The following is a 6,942-nucleotide window of genomic DNA, read 5'->3' on the forward strand; positions in this document are numbered from 1 at the left end:
GTATATGCAATCAAACAGTTAAAAACTAGATTATATTGCATTAGAGAAAGAGTATTGCACTTAACATACTGATGATTGGTCAGACAATAGAAATCAGAGCCAAATTCCATCAAATACCCCTTGTATTCTGCCAGCAACATGAAATCCTCTCTAAATTCCCCAGTGGATTCATTGCATTGTACCAATCAGCTGCCTAATCTATATGCAGATTTCTATTTCCACAATACATTATGCTCAGCAATAAGGCAAGCTTCGACATTTCATTTTACTTAAGAGACGCGAGGCTTTTAGCATCTTGTAAGGCTGAAAATCGCCACTGCATTCAACACTCCCCCTCAAGAGACACAGTTTATTAACACTACCCAAAAAGCTCTCAGGTTTAAGGCACATTGCAGTCCCTAATCGTAGCCTTCAGCAAAACCATGGATATTTATGACTTTTATGTGAATTAAGTCAAGCCCCTGTATCCCATAACAGCTATGTCATGATATGATATATCCACTGCCAATTTATATTATCAGTTTCATAGCCTGGGCCTCTACAGCACTTTACTCTTCATTGAGCTGCTTAAGAAATGGGTAATTTTATAAATCATAAGGAATAGATACAGAGCACTAAGCTATAAGCAGAAAATAAATGAATACACAAAAATTTGGTCTGAGTTTGGTTTTGCCTCATTAGCTGATCACTCCAACACCATTTCTAGTTGAAAAAATTTCCAGTTATGCAGTTGAAGCATACAGGAAGTCACCTAGTTTTCATGAATAAAAGCATCTGAACTAACAGAAACATGCAGCTCACCTCTCAGGCTGATTTGTCGGTCTTTGGGTCTGTGCATTAAAAGTGAAATTGATAAATTGGCCTGAAAAACAAAGTTTTATATATTCACTGGTCTCCTACAGACAGATTCTCTAAATGTGAATATGATCAACTGTACTTCACATAACATTATGACTTCAAAGACTTACAAACAGTCTTCTCCCTGGCCAGCTGTAACAACCAACCAAAACAAAATGAATTGCAATGTTGTCCCAAATTCACACGCTGTTACAGAAAGGAGCATTTCCTCGAGAGCATTTTATTTCACAACAAAATACTGCATTACAGGCTGCACTTGCACAAAAGGGGCTAAAAAATTTATTGTTTTATTAAATGGTTGTCACAAGCCTCCTGGGACTTCTGAGCTAATTGGACAGTTTGGAATTTATGACCAAAGTGTGATGGGAAGTGCAAGCTGTGGAAAACTCAAATATGCCTCTTCTACAAACAACCACCAGCTTTATCGGTTTGTGCTCTGGGCACTCTGAGTCCCCATTTGTGACTTGCCTTTTCTTCAGTCTACAACATTTTCTTCCCAACTGTCTGAACCAGCACCCTAACTAATGTCTGAAAATGAAAATATCTTGTACTCAAATATCAAGTCTTGACTTAAAAACCTTAATTTCCTATGATAATTTGTTCCAATGTTCAGTTGCCATCCTTGTCTAAAAGATTATTCCTTAACCATATCATAGAACATCTTGAGCATTTGAAAAAAATTTAATTTTTTTTTTAAAATTCTTTTGGACACTGGTCTGATCTGAACACTGAATTAAATAGTCCTTTTTGATATCGTTCCACTTGCAACACTTTGAAAAATAGCAACAAATTTGCTGCATTAAGATCCCCAAACAATGTCTGGGAGCTCTGAGGAAAGAACTCCTGGTTGTGCAAGGTGACACTCATGCATGTGACAGGCAGCAAATGTATTCTCAGGCCCCATCCTAATAGGAAAAGCAGGCAAGAGGAGGTAAGACATGAAGATACCCATTTAGGAGGGTTTTTTGATGAATACCATTGCCTTTTTCTCCCCAGAGACCACAGATCCCATTATTCCCTTATAGGGAACAAAGGGGGAGACCCTCACCCAACCTGACACACTTCAGAGCTCAGGGTGAAACCAAACTCTAGTTAAGTTCTGTAAAGTGCATAGCATCACAAAAAATACCTATATAAAATATATACTAAATGTTAATTGCACCAAAAGGTTATTGTAATGAAAAGATTAATTTCCCTGAGAAATATTATGGAGGCACTTTTTTTTTTTTCCTTTCTAAATCTAGTCATGTTTTTCTATTTCTTCCTTAAGAAATTTAGGTTCAGAACATCAGATTACTACCAGGAATCTAGTGTAAAACACCTTTTCCGTGCCCAAATAAAATGCTGCACCAGAGTAAGACCTGTATATTGTAGAAAGCCCATTTCTAAATTCAAGATTAAGTGATTATTTCAGTTAATAACTGAGTTAAAAAATATTGTTCATGCATGCACCTACACATTCAGAATAAAATGTCTCCCAAATTACCTCAGAATGTCTGATGTTAGAAAAATTGGTTTTCTCTTCCTCTAGTGTAAGTGTAAGACTCACAAGATGCAGGTTAATAAAATATACTCAAATTTTGTACCAATAAAATTAAAAAAGGAATAATAAAAGGACAAGAAAGCAAGAAAATCCAATTCTTTAAGAAAAACCATCCACAAACTCACGTACTTCAAAGGCTAATGAAAGATATGTTTGTCTTTATTAAATTAAATCAAAGTAATTCTGTTGTGAGCAACTTGAAAGGTTGAATGCTACAAAGTACAAGTGGAATATAATCATCAAGGTTACAGCATTTTATGCTGTGAAATAAGCTATAAAGTACATTGACATGAGCCTCCATCCCTCCTTCACAGTCTCAGTAATCATAGAATAATTATATGAAGAAAAATTAATGTCAATCCTCATTTCTTTAGCCACTTGAAATAAAATTATAAAAACTGGAGAAGGGGAAAACCACTCATGCATAAAAAATAAGAGAGGCTACAAGAATATATTTATTATGACAATGTTGGCAACAAGTATAAAATATTTTAGAGCTCTATGTTAATCTCCTATTCACAGAGAGAAGAAAAAATAGAAGCCTTAATACTGAAGTCTCAAAAGGTAAAAAATGTTCCCATGTGTTTGCAAATCGGGACTGTGAGTGAGAACATCCAGAGAAACCAGCTAATGAAACAACATGACCATAAACAGTCCCTAAAAGTCAGAGGGCAAAACAATTCCAATGTCTTGGCAATACAAATACACATTTTTGTGAAAATACCTTCCAATAAGAAACAAATCATGTATCTGAATCCTGGCAAAATCTTCACTGTGAACTTCCTTCTCTTGAAATTAATGGGATACAAGAGAGGTCGAATCTCCCGTGGCAGCTGAGATGCATCCTTTTAATGGACAACTGCCAGGTACTCAAATTATTGGGGAGAGGCTGCAGAAGAACTTATGTAAAACTGCATTTAAAATCTTTTTTACAGAGACTTCTAAATGATAAATAGCAGAGCAACAGTTATTTCTTTCACAGAGTAAAAAAAGAAAAAATCATCACTTGGGCTAGAATAAATTCTTCTCTACCAGAACATTGTACTTCTGGCATATTACCCAAATGCTGAAAGATGCCTGCCAGGTGCTTATTAGAGTTATTAATTTTCATGGAATTGAACATAAGAATGATCATTAAATGTATCTTTCATCTGATTAATCTCTACAACACCTGTTGCCATTATTAGAGACCGTAGTGTAAATCTCCAAACAGTGATGCTCAGGGAAAAAAAAAAAAAACACAATAAAAAACAAAGCAAAACAACTGAATTTGATGGCCAGCAGATATGAAAAGCTTCCAGTGTGTCTTGAAGATCTCTGTTGTCCAAGCACTGATGTGCTGCCCAGGTAATGCAATTTTGTAAGGAAGCTTTGAAGAGAAGATATCCTGCAGCAAGATGTAAAGGGGCTCGTTCTCATTTTGCGTTTGCGTGGGATCTAGAATAACTCTCTTGAATGCCATGGAGCATTGCATATATAATTCTTCACTTTCTCAGTGTATTGGTGGGCTATTCCAAGACTATGGTACTCTAAAGGAATTCTTCATCCTCAGCCACAAGCTTGTAAGCTTCATCCCCACAACTTCCTTCAAAATGGAAACATCACAGTCTTCATGGGTAAGCTTCCTGCAAGATCATCTTCTTCCTCTGATCACTTTCCTGGGACTCAACAAGTGCTTGAAACCAAAAGCTAAGTTGATGTGTAGGTCAGCATTGGCTCTCATTGCATTTTCTGTTTTAAAAGCCTTTGAAAGACACAGCTAAGAGGTTCACTGTATAAACTACAATTGAAATAGTTTTCACATCAAAAGAAATTGGAAAGAAAGAATTTCATCTTTGGCATATTTGTTGTTTTATATATACATGTGAGGTGCCTTTTACAAATGCTTCTAGACAGCGCCTAATATGTAATGCAGTCATACAAATTTCGAGCATAATTCTGCCTGAAGATTTGGGTAGAACTAGATGATAAATTCATATTTCAACCCCATCACCTTGTTTGGTTCAACTGAATGATCTTGACAGCTTTCTGCAGATTTAATTTCTTAAAGCTCCCAGTTCTTCAGAGCAGAATAAAATTCATAAGGGATTCATTCCTCACCTGTGCTCACATATTACCACCAGTGTAAATGCATGGTATGTTTACCTTTTGAGTGCAGAAATAAGCCTGCCTTATGTTTTAAACTAGCAAGAGAGCTGTAGGATGCAGTGGGGTACAAACTGTGAGAGATGCTCAGTCCTGTCAAGCACCCAAAAGCACTCAATCCTGTCAAACACTGTACATTTGACTTAGGCACAGACCTCTGCATTCTGCTGCTGTTGACTGACAAAGGAAGAATCATTAATTACTCAAACAAAGAGCAAAATTTCAAGGCAGAAAATTTCTGACAAATAATTTCTGCATGTGAACCACTCCATCTCATCAGACAAAAGCAAAAAACAGCCTCTAAAATATATTCATAAAGCAATTGCCAACTCTGTGTGTCTGTGAAACACTGTTTTTAATGTTTACTTATATTGCTTGAGTAGCCATTGATTTTTCATGGAATACAGTAATTACATTCTACCCAAAAGTTTTAATGTTGCGCGTCTTAATTATTTACAACATAATGTGTTTAATGGTGCACTGTATTACTTACTTTGGGTAATATATCTCAAACATTATGATACATCAAGCCAGGCAATAAAATTATTATGCAGAGAGAGATAGCTTTACACTTACCCTTCATTGCTGATGTCCCTACTTGTCTTCTAAGCCTGTGAGTAATTCCCCTCTTTAATTTAGTCAGCTGCCTGGAGGGTTTTCTAGAAAAGTTTCTGATGATCTCAAACTTAACTGAATATGAAATAGAAAGTACATGCCATTCAATTTAGGTTTAACAGTTTATTACTGAGATGCTGGTCCTTTGATGGACCATCTTGCATTAGCAAACACCTAAAAAATGTAAGCCTCCTGGCTAAAAAAAGAAATAAAAATTATAGATTCCACTAATATGATGGCCTAGCAATTTCTTTTCTCCTTTGCTAATTTAAATTTGTCTTTCCTCTTTGGTAATCTAAATTTGTAGGTGGTATTGCAACTAATAAAAAAAGAAAAAAAAAAAAAAAGGAAAGATTTATTTCTAGTTACTATATAAAATGTCTCTATAACGTGTTCCTACAGCAACAAGGTAACAAGGTGCTATAGTACAGAAAGACCTCAAAATTTTAGAATATTCAAACAACAACACATTTAAGATTGGAGTTTGAGCTCCAAACTGAAAAGTCAGAGAGACAAAGTTTCCTAGAAGTGCAGTTTTTAAAGCCATCAGAAAGGCTAAGTTTAAATCCTTAACATTCTAATAGAATGCCTTAATAATCCACAAATGTAATGTCTGAAAAAAGGAATAATGAGCTGAGGCCATTCTCAGCCTAGGACACCTTTCCCATCCTCACTAAATCTGTACTGCTCTGCACTCCATCTCATGCTACTCCAATATTTCTCAGGCAAGTAGCACTCCCCAAGATGAGAGCTGTGTACATGCATGGTGGTGGCAGCATGCCCAAACATGAAGCATGCTCATGCATGTGTTTGGATATGAAGGAAGAATTTTTTGCTGCAACGTTATCCCAGCTGTCCAAAGATGCCAGTCTTTACTGGAAGACATGGAAGCCACAGTGACAGTACATAGTGCCTACAGGAGCCTGGAGGGAATAGGACCATCACACAACAGGAAAGATAATAAGGGGCAATTTTAAGTAAGTAATATATATTTTAAAGATATAGATAAAATTATATTTTATGTATAACAATTATAAAAAGAGTGGAAAAGAAAGAAAGAAATTCCTTATCTGAAATAAAATGTTCCCCCGATCATACTCACAGGATATGCAATTTATATACTTCAATTTCCCTTGGGCACAATCATGATTTAGTCCTAGAAATCAAAGGAAAGACCATTCTTCAAAGAGAGGAAAAATACCTGATATATCACTAGCTCTTTGGAAACCCTGACTGGCTTTCTTCAGTGTTTTAAGTCCAGCCATACATATTAGCCACCATCCAAAACCAGAACATGAAAATCCTGACGGTGTCACTGCTTCTGGAGAAGTTAAGGCATTAGATATCACAGCAGAAAACTAAATCAAATAAGAAATGTATAGAAAAAAACTTGTTCTCTAATAGGCATTAAATGGAAGAAACAGCAGATACATTCCTTAATGTGTTTAAATCAACACCAAAAAACACTCCTGCATTCACTTAAAAATACCACTTCAAAATGGAAGTAATATAAAACATTGACAGAGTTTCTCTGGGGTTTACTATGGACTGATGGTATTAATTCTCTTCTCTCTCTGCTGTTAAAAGAAGTAGAAGCTGCAATGTTATGCAAGCACAAATCATGCTGAATACTTTCTAGAGGATGGATGTAACAGGTGACCCAGAGTGACATATGGTTGTTCTTCAATCCAAAGTAAGAACAGAACAGGGTACTTGTGTGAGCTACAGTGATGAAATATCTAATTTGTGTTAAAGGAGATCACTTTGCATGACTTCAGTGG

The 6,942-nt window shown here is 35.9% G+C and overlaps 1 long non-coding RNA gene across 2 annotated transcripts in view; it reads right to left on the minus strand.

Annotated features, from left to right (window-relative positions):
- Positions 1–5,212: 5,212 nt before the first annotated feature.
- LOC107200995 overlaps positions 5,213–6,942 on the minus strand; it is a 14,472-nt gene continuing 12,742 nt past the window's right edge. For both annotated transcript variants that reach the window (XR_004496026.1, XR_004496025.1), the window contains exon 5: positions 5,213–6,317. This is a non-coding gene — a long non-coding RNA (uncharacterized LOC107200995). The remainder of the gene's footprint in view (positions 6,318–6,942) is intronic.

Source organism: Parus major, chromosome 2 (genome assembly GCF_001522545.3).
Source record: "Parus major isolate Abel chromosome 2, Parus_major1.1, whole genome shotgun sequence".
Classification (NCBI taxonomy): Eukaryota; Metazoa; Chordata; class Aves; order Passeriformes; family Paridae; genus Parus; species Parus major.